We start from the raw sequence: 19,936 nt of genomic DNA, 5'->3' as shown, positions 1-19,936 counted from the left end.
ATTAATAGAATTAAATTAACAAAATAATCATAAAAAAATTTGAATAAATTACATAAAACATATTAAGTATTCCATAAATATTGTATGTGTATATATGTTTCAATTATTTCCATAACATATAGATTTTAAACCCTTCCCGCTATAATTATGCATGGTTAGTACTGTATATATATATATATAAGACGATGACCATCTAATGTTCAAGTCTTTCTGTACAATAAACTTCTGTCTGTTCTGTTTCTGATAAAAATTTACTGTTTTTGAAATGTTGGCAGGAGTCAATTTCCAAATGTTGAAGAAGGACTTTTTTGATCAAATTGTAATTTGAAGTGCAGAAAGGGGTATCTCAACTTTGAAAAATGACGTGATGGGTCTTTTTTCAACTGGTCAATAATTATATCGGGAAAAAATGCACGAGTTTCTTCACGGAAATCTGCGCGCTTTAGACTCGCCATATTCATTCCTCTGAAGAACAAGCGCATATTCCCGATGCAAAAGATTATAACCTTTTTATTACATACACATCTACACGAATAAATATCATGAAAATAGCAAAAATATGTTCAATAGCCAGAATAGATTGACAACACTGGACTAAATAGAAAAAACAAATAGTGCAACAAAACACACACTGAATTACGTCACGCACCCGAAATGAAAATTCAGGCGTCAGTATATGGAAAAATAATGTGATCGTTTCCGGTACCAGTGTAACTTAAACGGGAATAAAACGAGTAAATGTAATAAGAGTTGGTGAGCCTGTAAAAATTATATTGACCCAAACCATACGTCTATAATGTTAGTTATATTATAATCTTCAATCAAATACATGTACACGCCATTTTCACTTGCCCACAGTTCATAAACACATAAGTATACTTGATATCACAATTATTACACATCTGCGGGTCAATAACATTTTTGCGGACCACGCGCGTGCACCCATTTTGACCAGTCCAATGAGCGCATTTGAAAGGAAAATAATAATTTAATGTTACACCTTCAGTGCATTCTTTCGTCAAAAAAGGTTAACACCTGGTAGCGAATTAAAGAATTAAAATTTTGATGGCTTGCGTAGACTCAACTTTAGAAATACATTTAGGTCACTACTCAGATTTGGCCATAACTCAATCGTCCCGGCGTTAAAAATAAGATAAAACATCTCATGGGATGATGGTTTTGGCCCTATCAGTGTGGTGTATAATATGCAGTGGATTTTGGGCTGCGATTGATCCCTGAAACCCTATATTTCATCAACATATAAAGAAAATAATCAAAATTTTTTTTTCAAACGCACTGTAAACGAGCACTTTTACAATGGTTTTTCTGTCGCGTCACATCAACGTTTAATCTTTACACGGAAGAATTATATGATAGGTTACTAACTGGAAACTTTAACCTTAGTTCAGTATTTTAAGAACATAAAGCACCATTTAATCGCGGGGACCAACTTTCACAAAAAAAAATATACTGGAACATAAACGGCAAAAAATGAAGATTACTTCACGAGGTTATAAAATTTTGTTAAATAACGATAAAGAAATAACGATTTTTAGGTCCGTGAGATGGCAGTGGGTTAGGCATTAACATCAGATAGACATTCGAAACGAATGCCTCTCCGAGAGGCCATCGCCATTCGGAGAGACATTCGAAAAGAATAGGTGAATGCCTATCTAATAGGCATTAGACATTCGGAGAGACATTCGTAAAGCATAACGAATGCCTATCTGACAGACATTAGACAAATTCGGAAGCCATTCGAAAAAAAAAAAATAGACGAATGCCTATCTGAGAGGCATTTAACATTCGAGAGACAATCGAAAAGAAAGGAAATTCCTATCTGAGAGGCATTAGACATTCAGAGAGACAATCGAAAAGAAAAGACGAATGCATATCTGATAAGCATTTAGACATTCTGAGAGACATTCGAAAAATAGACGAATGGCCTATCTTAGAGTGTCATTAGAACATTCGGAGAGACATTCAAAAAAGACAAATTTAGGTGAATGCCAATCTGAGAGACATTTAGACATTCGGAAGAACATTCGAAAAGAATAGAAGAATGCCCCTATCTGAGAGGCATTAGACCATTCGGAATACATTACGAAAAAAAATAGTGAAAGCCTATCTGAGAGGATAGACATTATTCCGAGAGACATTTTAAAAGATTAGGGAATGCCCTGTCTGAGAGGCTTTATACATTCGAGAGACATTCGAAAAGAATAGAGACGAAGCCTATCTGAGAGGCATTAGACATTCGGAGATAAATTCGAAAAAAAAAGGCTAATTCAATCTGAGAGACATAAACATTGGAAGACGTACTGAAGACAAAATGTGAAAAGAATAGGCGAATGCCTATCTGAGAGGCTTAGAAGCATTCGAGAGACATTCGAAAAGAATAGAACTAATGCCTATCTGAGAGGCATTAGACATACGAGTAGACAATCGAAAGAATAGTGAATGCCTGTCCGAGATGCATAACACATTCGGAGTGACATTCAAAAAAAACATAGGAGGAAGCCTATCTGAGAGGCATTAGACTTTTCGGAGAGACATTCGAAAAGAAAAAGGTGAATGCCTATCAGAGAGATATTAAATCGGAGAGACGTTCGAAAAGAATAGGTGAATGCCTATCTGGAGAGGCATTAGACATTCGGATAGACATTCGAAAAAATAGACGAAAGCCAATCTGAGAGCTTTAGACATCGGAGAGCATTCAAAAAAAATATTCGAGTGCCTATCTGAGAGGCATAGACATTCGGAGAGACCATTCGGAAAAAGAATAGACTAAGCCTAAACTGAGAGGCATTAGACCATTCGGAGAGTCATTCGAAAAGAATAGGTTAATGCCTTCACTGCGAGACCATTAAGACCATTCGAGAGACATTCCGAAAGTAGGTGAAGCCTATCTGAGAGGCATTAGACATTCGGAGAGATATTCAAAAAATAGACGAATGCCTATCTGAGAGGCATAAGACATTCGAGAGAACTTCAAAAAAATAGTCGAGTGCCTATCTGAGCATTAGACTTTCGGAGATACATTCGAAAAGAAAAGGTGAATGCCTATCTGAGAGCATTAGAACATTCGGAAGAGACATCGAAAATAATAGGTGAATGCCTATCTGAGAGGCCATTAGACAGTCGAGAGACATTCGTCAAAAATTAGAGGAATGCCTTATCTGAAAGACATTAGACCATTCGATAGACATTCGAAAAACACAAGTCTAATGCCTATCTGATAGATATTAGCATTCGAAAAACGCAAGTCGAAATGCCTATCTGATAGACATTAGACATTCGGAATAGCATTCGAAAAAGCTCAAGGTAAATCATATCTGAGAGACCTTAGAACATTCGGAGAGACCTTCGAAAAAGTCAAGTCGAATGCATTATTAATAAAACTTTTGAATGATCTAGTCAACAACAACACTTTCTCTAAACATACATAAGGTCTTCTCATACAATATCTTTTCAATCCTCCCCCCGCGGAACGAGCTCCGATAACATTACCAAGTTTACGAAATTATCATCCTCAGTTAGTTTACATGTATTGTAAATAAAAAGGTTAGACGCTTCGTTCTTATCAGAGTTTGAAAATGAATGCAAGATCAGCGCGTTTTTTCGGATGGGGTTCACGCCAAGATTGAACACTCAAAAACAGTTTGATCTCAGGTGAGTTCGATATGAAACTTTATATGTCACGACTTATATCAAAATTGCATGTTAAAATTTAAATTCCTAATTCAATGACTGTTTTAAGTGACTATCCAGTATGGATGGTCAGTCCCTTGATTTAAATTAAACATCATAGTTCTGTATAACTCTACTCTCAACATTTCCATCACAAACCCAAGTTTCCAGATGCAAAATTTTCGATAATAAGCCAGTTATATGGGCAGTTCAAGCATAGAAATGTCAACTAATTATATTTTTGACGTTGGTCATTCTCCAATGATATCATTTGGGCAAATCTTCGTTTTGTCAATCTGTCACATCCAGCCACAAAGTGCTGTAATTTATACTTCTTTGAGACAGCTTTTTTAGTCAAAATCTTTCGAAACACATGCAATTATGGTATGTGAAGATACTCTCTTTAGGGGACTTGATAAAGATAATAACTCGTTAAAACACAAGGTCTAATTTGCTTTGAAAATTCATACTGTTCGGAAAAGTGAATGAATTACAGCATAGAAATTAAAAACTGAATTTGTATGGATTGAAATGGTTTAATAATATTAGAATACCACGTGCGTTAGTTTTTAGCGCGGTGCATAGAAAATGTTATGCATCGTATCGTATCATAGCGAGTTGCATATAAACTTTGCGTTCGGACAGTACAATTTAGTGTCGCGAGTGCATTAAAACGAACCTACAGTGACTCCATGTTTCCATATAAACTACATACATTCTTGTGATCAAGAAATAACTTGTAACATATGTTGACGTGATCCCCTACGCATAGGGGATCGCCAGATTTAAAATACGTGAACGATCTTGCATCGGAGTGTCCGTATCTCCCTCACCAGGAGAATTATTGGTTCAAATCGTGATAAGAGGGTATTTTTGATCCGTTGAATCAACAGCCGTTTTTACTGCTAGCGAAAACTAGCTAAAATTTTCACAGCAAGCGTATAAATAAACTGCAGCACTTCAAATAAAAGCAGAAAAAGTTGCGACCTCCAGCTTCTTGTTCATAAATAGGTAGTCAAAAGATTTAATAAGAATACAAAAAGCGATGAAAAGTAAAGGGAAAAGGGCAAAAATTAACAAAAATGGCGCTCAACGTCTATTATTTTGGTAATTCATATACATTACAAAAAAACGGATATTTATAAATTTTCATAAATTGAATCATCGTTGTCTTCTAAGAAGGATATTTGAATAGAAACAGAATTACGGCATAAGAACCGATGTTAAATATGCCCACGATTAAAAAGAAGCATAGAAAATTTCTTATATTATTATGAAACAAACCCCCGCTATAATAAACCCGCTTTACGCGTCGAGGTAAGCTGAAAATCTCTGGTTCAGTCGCAAGACATCTAATTGTGGTTGCTGGTGATAAAGTGAAAAAAACAACAACATCACAACATAAGTGGTTCGTCCCTATTCAAACATACCACCGAAACTAAAATAGTAAGATTTTACTTAGACAGTGCAGACCGTGAACTTTCCTTCACGATAGCAATAGATAACAAGAGCAACCGCAATGCGGAGCAATAATACTCCCAAAGATATGACCATTTAACCCTAAGTGTGACCTTGCATTACAGCGATCCATCCAAAACATGCGCAGATGCCCGGTCAGTCTTGATGTGGCGGACATGAGCCAAGATTTTCATTAAAAATCCATTCAAGAGTTTACAGAGTGGATTCGAAACAAAGTCATATGACATTTGACCCCTAAGTGTGAATTGACATTGAAGCGAGCCATCCGAAACATGCATAACTGCACGTCTTCTTGAGTGGTGAACTTTTGTGTCAAGTATCTTCGGAAATCCTTCAAGGGGACCCAGATTTTTGAGCGGATAACACAAAACTGTCTAGGACGACAGACGGACACCGGTGTCCAAATATGAATACTTCCTTCGGGCGTATAAAAAGCGTGTGACTTTCTATCAAATTCATAAAGGCTAAACAAGCCCATCCTCAGACAATCTATTTCATTTCAGTAAAAGCTGCGGCTGCTGCAAAGTTATATTATTGTTATTGGGAAAAATGAAAGATAAATATGCTTGCCACCAAAGAACCGAACACGACAGGTTGAAAGACATTAAATCGCAATTCGATGCACATACGAATAATGTGAACTGCACCGATCTTGTTAAGCCAGTTTATGTAAAGGGATGTAACAATAGAGACCTCTAATCTGCTCGCGGTCACTTATTATATACCCACACCAGTTAACCTAAACATGTTACTGTTTTTGTAACAGTGTAAGCAGCAGAAAAATCGAAGATTTTCCTTAATTTAGGTACGAGAGGGTATTTTTCATTTCTTTTTTTCTTTTCTTATTTTTTTTTGGCTTTAGTTTTCTACTAGGCCAGTGGGTCTTGGGGCCAACCACACTGACTGCAATCCGGAGGCCGGGTTTGAATCCCCGGTCGCAGGCATGAAATTTCTGGGGGGGGGGGGGGGGGAGAATCTCTTGAGTGTCTCCCACCTAAACGTAAGAGCCGTTTACTGTTCTTTCCAGAAAGACGTTTTAATAAAAAAAATATACACAAGGAATTGTTTTTTATATAATAAGTCGTAGTGCAAACGGGAATGCGACTTGTAACAGTGGTTTGCGACATTTAGTAGTGTCGAGAATTTCATGGTGCCACAAGCCATGAACATAATTACTGACGTCAGATTTTGTAATGGCTTTCCGAACGTCATAACCCACTTATGCCATCTTTTTGAATCATCCGAAGGCAGCGAAAGGGGTAAATAAGGAAATTAATTTTTAGATTTTTAAGTTAATTCGGAGCTACGAACTTTTTCGAGTTTGTGCCTTCCTTTTTATCCGTATAGTAACATTTCACTAAACACGAGCCACAAGGTATCAAATATTTTTGTCCTGAAATGGAAGAAAAACAACTCAATGGATACATTTAAAAGTTAGCAGAACCTCAAATGGGAATTTCCATTTTGAATTAAAATGCTTTTTACTTTTAAAAATTCAGAAATAAAATCTGCATCGGTGCGACTGTTTTTATTTTAATTGTTTAGAAATCGGTTTGAATGCTGTATTTATACATTAGACATCTAGAAATACATTCACAATTGATTTAAATTATATAAACCTCTAAAAAAGTATTTTGAAAAAAAAAAAATGTATTCAGTGTTTAAAAGAATGCGTGAGACTCCTGATAACTAATTCCGCTCAGATATAAATGACAGAAAACGTACAATTATATAGGAACCTTTTAAGTGTGGCAGAGAGGATTCGTGGAAGCCAGTTTGCACGCAAATCTTGTAACAGAGAAATAAGTTCTCGCTGTAATGACTTGAGTCTACATGTTCCTACATTTTTATTGCTTAAATGTGTTTCCTAACAGAAACTTCTCCGTTTGCATTTTGCCATTTGTTTTCCATTATTAGGGAATCGATTTCGCGAAGCGACGAACATCGGGATCCCTTCGCGGTACATGGCGATATACCGGTAAACCGAATGAGATATACTATCTGGAAATTAATATGTGGGTCTTCCTGGTCTTCCAGCACGAGGACACAAGCGTCTAACATGGGATTTTTGAAAGAATAACAATTGATGACTGAAAATGTAGAGTTACCCAATCTCGTCTTACCAATTCTAAACCACTATTTTAAATGAAATTAATCTTTCTTCAGTAGAAACTGAAGATGTCTTGAGTCCCTAAACAGTTCACAGGCCTACATCATGATGGAATAAGCGAACAAATTTCAACTTAATTTTCTCATGAACCATCTTTTTCTCTTTGTGACCTTTTTCGATGCTTTCATTTCACTTTCTACTGTGCCAGCCACGTGAAAGGAAGCCCATGTTAGTGCAATCTTCAGGAAGATGATGCCACTTTTCTAAATAACTATATCGTCCAACAATATCTCTTAAACACTATTGAAAACGTTCTTGAACACCTCAATTTCAAGCATGTTATAACCATCTTCATGTTTCTTTCTTGGCTTTTTACTCCTTTACACTTAAACAACTTGTTTCATATACGATACTCTCTGTGAAGCGCTCGATAACGGTATAGAATTCGTGCTGTCCTTTTTCGATATCGCAGGCCTTTGACAAAGTCTGGCACAAAGGTTTACTATGTAAACTAAATTCGCCAGGAATCACAGTTCTCTACACATGTGGTTCCAAGATTCTCCTTACATAGCCGTAAACGCGTTTGTTCTGCCAGAGTCAAATCCTAACTGCATTTCTCAACAGCTGAGTTTTTTCCACAGGGTTCAATTCTCGACCTCTACTTTTCCTTAACTTATCAATGACAATTAGATCATGCCATCAGCCGTTTGCTGATGATACAAGACTATATAATCATAGTTCAGCAACCGGAGTATTTGCGGTCAAATCGCTCCAAAAACCATCTCATCCATGACAGACAAATGGCTTGTTACACATTCAATCCTCCAAATCAAAACCCGTGAAATTTCAAGCAACAAAATTATCAACTTTCATTCACCTCTTTGAATTTTAACCAGATTGTTCCAGAGGTCTTTGAACATAAACATCTGGCGTATTCCTGTCAAATGATAATTTGTCAATTCACATATCAACTTCAATTGTAGAAAAGAAGAGGTAACATAATGCGTAAATTGAAAATTCGTCATTGACCGTCGTTCCTTGAAAACCATATAATTTCTCCATCATAAACAAATACTCTATATACGCAGACGTAGCGTAGGCAAGTTGTCACTCCAAGTATTGTAATGACAACTCGCAAAATTCAAAATGAAATGTGCTCCATGTCTCCGACACCCAAAAAGAACAGGAAATTCCGGTGCTCCAAACAACGACTACGAATCAAAATGCAGTGAACATGAATCAACATCTTTACCTAAAAGATATATTTATCTCACCACCATTGTACCAATGGGACCGCTGAAAACTAATTTCCCCTTCTTTTTTGAATGCAGATCTTTAACCGTTGTCGAAACGATCTTTCTAAATAATTTGCGAAATTTCGTAATTGACTTGGACACTCGTTCTATTTTTGGAAACCCAGCCCCTTTCTGCACAGAGTACAATGTTAAGTTCACCATCATGTTCAGACAATAATATCCAAATATGTAAGAGAATTCTTTTAGCAAACCCGAGACATTTCCATTTCTCCCTCTTTCTCTCCTTTCTAATTCAACGTTTTAACTTGTTCTAACATTCAAAAAATCACTTCAATATTTTCGCTAATAATACAGGCAAAAAACTAAGACAAAATGAAACATTACTTATCCTGATATCTCTTGTCCACCATCATGAGGCATGCACGTGGATACAAATACGCGACTCATAAGTCAAAAATAAAAAGTCCTAGTCAAAATTCCAAAAGTCGAAAGTCATAACTCAAAAGTTAAAAAAAAAACAACATAAGTCGAAACTCAAAAGTGGCCCTCCACGGCTTCCATACAGACGGAATGCTAAGATTTATATATATTACCCCATCTATTTGGAAACCTCTATGCCTAGAAATACAGTGACTTGAATGAATAACGCTGTGCAACAACTTCGGAAACAAATAAATTATGTTGAAAATACCTAGAAAAGTCAGTAATATCAAGCATGTGACATGGTCATTTACTAGTCGGTGTCCCCAATGTGCCAAATCATTATCAAATTTGCTTCGACATTTACTGATTTGAAATGACGGTTGGTGTAACTCATCGGCTCATAAAGTTCTCGGGGGAATTGAAATTTCAATGCGAAAGAAATATTAACAAAGTTATGACTTCATTATGCAGTGTAAGAAATATCCAGACTGTAATAAATCATGACTAGTAATTTTCAATAAAGCTTTGCTGGGACAAACTTTAAGAACGATGATTGTCCACTAAACATAAATGTCAGCAATAGCATTTTTCTGTACAGTATGACAAAATAATAGATTTGTAGTTTAGCAGCGAGCTTCTGACCGCTACTTACTAATGTGTATATATATTTTTTTCTATAAGGTAGAATTTGTTTAAACCCTGATTTTTAAGAACTTCAGGATATACTCAACAATTTGGCAAATAAAAATAGGGTCGTGTGCTTGAGATTTTGCTAGAACGATTTGAAAAACTTGGACCTCATACGAATTTTCATATTGGGAATCTATGGGAAAATCACCATTTTGATAATATTTTCTTGAAAAGATTTTTCTCTACAATGTAGATTTTAATGAAACTTCTCACAATTGTAAATGCATTTATTGTCTACAGTTTGGTGAAATAAAATGCGTAGGTCCGTGTGCTTGGTTTTGAGATATTTGCGCATCATCAAAGAGCTCCGCTAATTTCTAGCTGATTTTAAGACATTCATGATTTGAACTTATTCAACGTGTCAGATGTTTCTTAATCATATTTCAACTTTAGGAAGATAGTAACGTTACATTGTACGAAATTTACTTAAGGGTTGCCATTAATTCTTAAAATGATTTTTATTTCCATACGCCGAATACAGACTTTATTTTGCAGTATTCGGATTAATGACGTTACGCCACTACTTCCGATTTATCAAACGTGCAGAACTATCTTAAGAAAATATTTCACATATGACATTCCCTTCACAAGCAGACTACATTATTGTATAATATTAACCCAGACTTCCATGCCACGATCAACCTAATATTCTGTAATAAAACATAGAGTCAAAACTTGCATGTGAAGAACTTAACACATTTCTCGGAAGTACAATATTTACTCGTCGGCACTGCAGTCAGATAGTTCCAGATTTTTAGGAAAAGGAATGTCTCTAAGACAGGAAATGAAAGGCAATGTAATAAATCTTTTTTTACTGACTACTTTCCTGTGATTAATTTAAGTTTCTAATAACGAACCTTACCGTCCAATTCAGTAGGGGTACTAAAGTTACAAGGTAAATTCAATCTGTTCAACGGCGCTTCTATTACCGTATACGTCAATGCAGTTTGACTGACTGATGGACAGAGAGTTTAATGAGCAAGCGCTATTTTGACCGTGCCAATGGGAAAAACCAACATAGTGGCTTTTGCGACCAGCATGGATCCAGACCATCCTGCGCAAATCGCGCAGTCCTGTCAGGATTCCCAGTGCTGTTTCGCTTTCCAAAGCCTATTACTATTAGAGAAACTGTAAGCGAACAGCATGGATCCTGTCCAGCAGAACAGCGCGGATGCGCAGCTGGTCCTGGATCCATGCTGGTCGCAAAGAAGCCCCTAGATGGTTGGTTTTCCCCCCATGGCACTGCTCATTGATAATATTTTGTAAAAACCTTAAACTGTTAACACAACTTAAAAACTTAGTATTTCTGTACTCTTACACATTCAACACATGTGCAGCATCTTTTACCAGTACACTGAGCTAAGAATAAAATATTGTTGAGTTAACTTCCTGTATACACGGATATTTAGATAAAATTACTTAGAAAGCCTTGTAATTATGATCAATAGCGTTATGCTCATGAGCCTGAATACAAACGTTTAGTTAACTCTTTCGATGTTATTACAACTGCTGATTTTTACAATAAAAATCAGAAAAATAATTTCGAGCGTGAAACGTCCCTTATCACGGCAGAAACATTTCAGTCCAGATCGAAAATTACCTCCAAGTTTCCTCACTATGTCGTCTTTCATCCACACTAAAATTCGACTGTACAAAATAGGAGATCGAGAGTGTGACTGTAACTATAGGCAGAACAAGTACCCAGTGGCCAGGTCTTGCACACATCAATACAACCTGAAATTGTTGAAGTCAAATCCAAGTGCGTACTCTAACAGCCAGAGCCCGTATTCATCAACTTTTACAGTCTGAAATTTAAAAATGACAAATCTAGAACTTGTCCTTACTTTGTTCATAGCAACTTTACACTGATGAAATTTGGCAGAGCTGTTTGTGTGTTCAGAATGCGCTAAGTTTCATTACATTCAATATTGACAAAGCAAACTGAGTAGTTGGCATCTTACAGTCTTATTTTATATTTCATACTTTGAAACGTTGATGAATCAGACCCAGGACAATCATAATTCATCAACGATTAAAGTAAGAAATTTTTTAAAAACTCTACACCACATAAAATGGAAAATCCTCTCAGCCAGAACGCCCAACAGATATTAACAGAATATCTCGTATACTGGCTATGATACCCCAGAATCCAAAATCAATACATTCCGTACACAAAACGCAAATGAACAAAAGTGATTTTAGCCATGCCAAGGTCAAACATTCAGACAACAACGATGAAGAATACCGACCGCAAAGTCACAACGAACACAACTGACATGCAATATTGATGTTTTTTAAAGAATATGAAATATTATTTTAAAAATTTGTCATGTTTATTTAAACAACAGCTATGCAAGCGGATAGCAAGTCTCGTTGTAATTATATTCTAAATTTCCAGTGTACATAAATTGTTGGAGAAATTGATTGTCGGGAGGGAAACAATATTAACAATGTCGATATGTAATGGGACTAAAAATCGTAATGTATGGGCTGCGCCACCATGTTTATACAACATCCGATTTACCCCATTAATTTCAAGTCGAATGTTTCACCGAGCAATTAAACCGAATAGATTTCCCCAAATATAAATTAAGCAACTGACGACAAAGAACTGTAAAGAGATCATTGGGAAAGCATAGCATCAACCAAGTAAAATAATATCAGAGTCGGTTTGAATTGAGTCTGTATTTTTCAGATAGGTATGTAAGTGCAACAAATCCCACAGGGCCCCTGGCAAACCGGCTTAAAGCGGAATTTTTATTACAATAAAAATGAGTGCACTCCATGATCACAAAGGACCAGAAAATATAACAACACTGAAGTCATTTTGTAGTTTACCGCGTTTTATTCTAATGTGTTTCAGTGCAAGAACGATTGTTCCACGCGAGTCTTTATATCAAAATTAATCTAAAACTGAGGGTATTTTTTCAAGAGGTATTTGTACAACTATACCGGAATCTCAAATTTCCCGAACAAAGCAGAAGATTCAAGGCAGTAACAATTTTTAGAGCGTCATTGTAAACAGAGAGCGAGAGCTTTGATTGTGATAGGTATTAATATGGCACGGAAACAATACTCAGAAGGGGGAATCTTCATTAATATGACACGGAAACAATACTCAGAAGGTGGGACACGGAAACAATACTCAGAAGGTGGGACACGGAAACAATACTCAGAAGGGGGATCACGGAAACAATACTCAGAAGGTGGATCACAGAAACAATACTCAGAAGGTGGGACACGGAAACAATACTCAGAAGGGGGAACACGGAAACAATACTCAGAAGGTGGGACACGGAAACAATACTCAGAAGGGGGAAAAATCTTCAAACCAATTATTTGTTAGAGACATGTACTAGTTTATTCAATGAAAATCAAACCTGAAAATCATGTTTGTTATAGTTCATCGAGTGGTTGTAGATATTTTGTGCTGAAGGACTATCATTTATATTATTTTGTAATGTTTGCAAGATAATAAAATCTATAAGAAGATCCTTCGGAAGCAATGAACGCAGCCAAGCCAGATACTAGCAGCCTCGGTTTGATCGAGAATGTTCTTGAGACGTAATGAAATGTGCAACACCATATATGTCATCTCGTTTGTTTATTTAAAAAATAATTCAAAAAAGAAAAAAAAATGTTCTTCTTTATACTATGTCACGTGTAAAAGCATGCTTTGTTTAATTGTATTATGCGTTGTATACTCTTGTGTTACTGTAATATGTAACTAGAGTTAATAAAGTGATGTTCTGTTCTGTTCTGTTCTATTCTTAAGTAAGTTTTGGCAAAAACAATATTTGTTTGACCCTGTAGACCATTAAGCCTAGTAAGAGCTTTTGAAATGACTGGAGTATTTTGATTCTATGTCTTGAAAAGAACTGGTCTGAATATGATTCTATGCCTTGAAAACAGCACCATCTATAAGCTGCCTGTGGCTGTCTCAGTTGTTGGCATGGTGTTTACAAAATGCCAGAAAGAATATAACGCTTCCACTTACTAATAATTATAATTAAAGTATTGAAGTCTGTAGATATCTATTCGACAGTTTTGGGATTCGATAGTTTTATCCCAACCAGTACGCTAAATCTGGTATAATAATAATAATACGCACACACAACGTCGTCAAAGAACACACATCTCCAGAACTCGTGAATAACGTCACACCGCCGAATAAAAAATGCTGCTTTCAACATAATGCAAGGCATGTCTCCAAAGTCAAAGCGGCCTCCATAAAATCCCCAGGTCCACAGCATTTCCCTTGTCTCCGTGTACCGAAGGCATGTCTCCAAAGTCAAAGCGGCCTCCATAAAATCCCCAGGTCCACAGCATTTCCCTTGTCCCCGTGTACAGAAGGCATGTCTCCAAAGTCAAAGCGGCCTCCATAAAATCCCCAGGTCCACAGCATTTCCCTTGTCCCCGTGTACAGAAGGCATGTCTCCAAAGTCAAAGCGGCCTCCATAAAATCCCCAGGTCCACAGCATTTCCCTTGTCCCCGCGTGTACAGAAGGCATGTCTCCAAAGTCAAAGCGGCCTCCATAAAATCCCCAGGTCCACAGCATTTCCCTTGTCCCCGCGTGTACAGAAGGCATGTCTCCAAAGTCAAAGCGGCCTCCATAAAATCCCCAGGTCCACAGCACTTCCCTTGTCCCCGTGTACAGAAGGCATGTATTCCAAACTAAATCAGAAGATTAGGATTAAAGGAGGAAGCAAACTGAACACATGATAAACACGAGCATGGATAAATGAATTAATTAATAAAGGATTTTTTTCAGTGTAAGATTGAAATATCTTTCACTTGGGAACTCCATGAGTAATATTTACGCCACGAGTGAAAATATAAGAGATGGAAACAACGACACACGTACATTTACAAATAGAATTAAGGTATTAAGTCCATCTGTGGCAATTTAAGGAATTCTGATTAAAATTGTAACTGTTAAAGGCCTTCGTGGTTATTGGCATTGGCATATTTAGACCGTCACAGCAGATATCTTTCGTAACGGCCTAAGCACTGATACTAAAGTTATACAAAACGCTTTCTGAAAACTGAAACAAAAATAAGGCCGTGAAGGAGGTTTTAGTTTTCTATCATTATATTCTGTTTCTTTGACACGACTTCATATAATATTTCATACATACGTACAATTGACAGATGACAAGTCAGCTGTGATTAAAATTTATTAAGAACTTATATACTGGTTGGCATTTTTAACGATTGTCTCACTACACATTTGTATTAATTTCTGAACTCGTGTTTTCACACTTTGACAACACACTTTGGCAAAAAAAGTAAATATGAATATTCTGCAAAGAGATGCTACATACATATTCTCAATAATTCATTAATCTTATCTTGTTGATACGTTATCCTATTCATTGTATGCACGCTATAAACTTGAATTCACTAAAAAAATCTATTTATAATCCATAAACGTATCGAATTCAGAATCAGTTCAAAATTATCTATAGTACTGTTTCCGACCTTTCGTAACCCTTCTTCATTTGGATAACATACTGAATACGACCTGAACGTTTTCTTGCAAACCAGACAGTCCTCGGTCCTGACTGGCAGGTGTTTCCACCGTCGCTAGACAACTCGTCATACTTCCCAGGGTGTAAGCTGACTCTTGTGTTGTAAATGACGTCATTTATTTTATGCTAACTAATGAAATACCGTATTTTATCAGTTAAATATTTTCATATCTCATCACTCACACTGTGAAAATATGAAATCTATATTTTCACACTGTGAGAGATATAACTCCGCCCTCTAATTACATTGTGTATGAATTTTAAATTATTTTCTTAAAACAGCATGAAAATTGTAGTCGCACTTTGTTCTTTATAGTATATTTCTCGATTCAAATTATTTTACTTAAAGAGAATTTCATACCGTTATGCAGCAAAAAATAAAACAAAATGGAACTTTATGTTGCATGCGTCTTTATAACGTCACAGCACGTCTGACGTCATGTCTGTTTACGCGCGTCTGTTTCCCGCGCTGAGATTAAAATAATAGCAAAATGCATATCTTAACGTAATTGAGCATAAAATAAAAAGAAAATTTGTTTGTTTTTCCTGAATATGGAATATATCTCACCTCGAAGTGAGAAAATTTTCACATTTTCACTCGCGCTACGCGCTCGTGAAAATATTTGAAATTTTCTCACTTCTCAGGGAGATATATTCCATATTCACTCAAGACAAACAAATATCCTCTATTTATTACGCCCTTTTCGGCGTCGTCATATATAAATGCGTAATTTATTAGTTACTTCGTTCGGTATTATATTAAAACAATCGCTTAAAAAATCTCTTAGTTTTCTACAATACTTTATAGAATAATGATTTTCATGTAAAACTTTCATGTAAAAGAACCAGTTACTAGCTAGCGGGTGGGAAGATTCGGTTATCGGATATCTGAACCCTTTAACCGACTAAATTGTTTATTTCGAGCCATATAGCTCTTTTGATCTGCATCTGTAAGCAGTAAAAAAATTCTTATATGATACCAGTTCATGTATATTATTCCTGTTTATGTGATAAATTATAATAAAATAATGCTCAAACGTAGATGATTTAATTTCCTATTTATATTCTATACAGCCGCACAAATAAAGCCAAAGACGATCGGAATACAAATAACAATAATTTATTGGCTTCAAATTGAATGCGCCAGACAATCTATCAGACAACTAGCAGATCGTGAGTATATCACGGACTGCACTTATCCATTGCCATTTTCGTTTCCGTGTCCCGGATTATGAAGCCATTTCTTCTTAATATGCTACAATCATTACCTATATACAATACAACTGTATCTAAATCCGAAAAACAAATGTTTATATGCCATACTTTTATTCTATAATATTTTTATACAAATTCAATGAAATTTTATCTATATTCAAACATTTTTTCTTTTTGTTCAATAAAATAATTCTTTATATCCAATGATCACATTCTGGGTAATCCAATCTGTAACAAGGTGTTTTATTGCATATTTCTTTTTTTTTTCTTTTTTTTTTGCATGATACTGTTAAGTGGCTTTCCTGCCATAAGTGCTGAAAATAATATAAAGAAACTTTCAACATTCTAACTATTTCATTTAACAAGCCCTTTACTCGACTGCCCAATTGGCGCAACCATTTGCAATGATAACCATCCTATCTTAATAACTACTGTACATTTGACCCCGTGAGGTAAGAATTACAATTTACATTGGGTGCAAATAAAACCTGTTGGATAAATATACCTTTTATTGAATATAAATACAATTTTTGTGAATATGAATAACACATTATTGAATATGAATAAAAAGTTATTGAAGAGACAAATTTTTTTATCGCATATTAATAAATTGTTTTTTCAGATAAAAAGAATCATGGCTTATGAATAGCAAATAATTGAATATACATGGAATTTATTGCGTATAAATACATTTGCACTGAATTTAAATGTAATATTATATGACAGAAATACAGATTATGACATAATCCTTTAAAAGCCTTATAGTAATGAAACACATTACACGCCATAAAAGTAGCATTTGATTAATTTTTCGCAAAGTATTCAAAGAAAGGTTTTAAAAGGACTAAAACGTGTGAATCGCTTTAGTAACTATGAATAACAAAGAAATAGGCGTTCCTCATCATTTTCGTTGGAAGATCAGACATACTTTTTGCATCAAACACCAGTATGAATGTCCTTCCTTCGTTTATCATTGTTTTGTCATTGTTTTCTGATTATTTTAATTTGTGTTATCTTTGTGTAAATGTTAATTATTTCCACATCCATATATACATTGAAGTAGAGTTTTGTTTTGGTGCCGCAGCATTCTCTTAACCTGACGGTACCTAGAAGATCTTTGATGTTCTTGAATGGGTTACTTTCATGACTTCCGGATTAACAAGCACGCACACTCGTAATGAGACAGCATGCTCTACTGTTTCATCAATCTGTCTACATGTGTTATGGTTAATGTACCACGATCTAATTGATGTTGTTTAAACATGGATCCTGTCAAGTAATGTGACTAAAAGTCTGGACGAAGAATTTTCCCTCTAAGAGCTAAAACAGAACACTTAAAGAAATTGATTTACTTTGAGTTCAATGTGTTAGACATTTGCAATGACAGCAATTGTGGAAATGAAAAGAAGGCAAGACAAGCTAACACACTCTGTTAGATATGTATAAATCATTGATGGGTATATAAAGTACTGTCTGGCTTGTACTTGTAATTGCAGCCATAACCATTTTCAGCTCGTGGCTAACAGTGTAAGCGGTGTTGCTTTTGGACTGGTCAATGTGTTTCAATCTGTCAATGCTTTGCCATTAATTTTGATTTTTTTTTAATTCAGCAACATTTTATGAAGAGTAATAAATGATATTTTATCAGTCACATTAACTCAAAGAATGTCATACAGATGCATATAAAGTGAATATTTCAGCTCTAATGTAACACAGTGCAAAAGTTTTGGGAGAAAAACAATTGAATATATTGCATATGAATTCGCACAGACAATGAAACAAATTTACGTTATGGTAAAAATAGATATTGGAAAAAAAGCAAACAAAGACAAATATAAGTGGTAAAAATAAAACCACTAGAAACATTGACCACAGTATGCATGACAATCGGTCTAAACATCGAGTCTTCAAGACAAAAAGACTAAGTGTCAATCATTTCCCTGTTTGTATTTATTTCATATACTGGGATTGAGTACTCAGTTTGAAATGTTATGTTATAAAAGGGAATTACTTTTCATTTTATTGCATAAAAAATTATATTGTTTAACTTCGTAATTATAAAAGATATCCACCATTAATTTTATTAGATTTTGATGAAAGCGTCAACCTGGTTAGTTTCGCTCTCGAGTCTGCTTCCGAGAAAAACGTCCGTGTGGTCAAAGATTCTTTTATATATTAGCAATGTTTACTTATGTAAAAATGCAATGCGCATTTCGTTTTGAAAGTATTGCATTTCGATATCTAAAAGATATAATATTATGACGACAACATACGTATTGTATATTAGACAAAATGGGTAACGACGTTTATTTAGAATCTAAATACTGGGTTACTTTGGGGTGAAACAGAACAAAATATTCGCCAACATAGACATGAAAATATTTTATAACCATTATATTAACAAATCGCTGTATAAATGTCGCCTTACGAAAACAATTTCTTATTTTGTAAATGATTACGGATCATTTAAATGCAAAATATTAGCACACAAATACCAAGTAATAATGCAATAATCTAATTCATTTTATTCTATAAACAAATAGGTTATTAAGACTGCCAGTATTGTATACGTGTCACATCGATTTCATCCTGCTATTTCTTCAATCATGCTGAATAGGATTGTTGTTCATGGAACAAACATATTGTCCTTGTGCAATGGACAGTCACATGACACTGATAGGTATAATTCAGCAGCTTTCCATCATTCGAAAGCATTTAATTCGTATTTTTTTCTGTTCCTGACATGCAATAGCTCCCCATGATAAATTTCAATTCCCGTATCGAATTTCCTTTGGCATGTCACTTATGTTTTGATTAATTAGTAGGCCTGTATGGAATTTCCTTTTCAAATGATGGAAGTACTAGTAGTTCACGTCTTCATAGCAATAGGTGCAATAACAGATGCTGTTATATTAAGAATGAGCTTATTACAGGGACTGTTTTCATTCATGCTATATTTCCGCCACTAAAGAAAGTTCATTAAATGAATTCGGCAAAACATGTCGTATTAAAATGCAAAAGTGCCGTTTAGACACAATGTATATAAACAGAAACACAACCTCATAATGGTTAAATATCCAAGAGAAAATGTGATATGATATGAAAGTTTACATAGATATCAAAGAAAGTATAAGTGATGTCTAACGATATATTATGGGCAATGAGATCTTAATTGTTTGATGGTCCTGTAAAAAGATTTTCAGTGTTTTATCTATTTTACTTGTAGACACCATTTCTTAATGTTTAGGTCAGGTATTCACTAGTGGAATGATTTTCGAACATACTCTGAACATAGCTTGAACACAGCTTGCTATATGTATTTACGACGGGACGCGTGAAATTCTACTTTTTTACGAATAAAACGGGAAAAACTCCAAGAGTGCTCGAAATCTCACTTCTGGAGTTATATCTACATTGTATGAAATGTGTTTTATATCTTAAGTTTACCGCTTGCCAAATTAGCTTGAATGCAAGTGTTTTTTTTTTCAAGACTAAACAAGTGTATACTAACCTTAAAGGTATGTGCCTTTAGCAAATATAA

Source organism: Mercenaria mercenaria, chromosome 12 (genome assembly GCF_021730395.1).
Source record: "Mercenaria mercenaria strain notata chromosome 12, MADL_Memer_1, whole genome shotgun sequence".
Taxonomy (NCBI): Eukaryota; Metazoa; Mollusca; class Bivalvia; order Venerida; family Veneridae; genus Mercenaria; species Mercenaria mercenaria.
Note: the sequence above shows the minus strand (reverse complement) of the source record.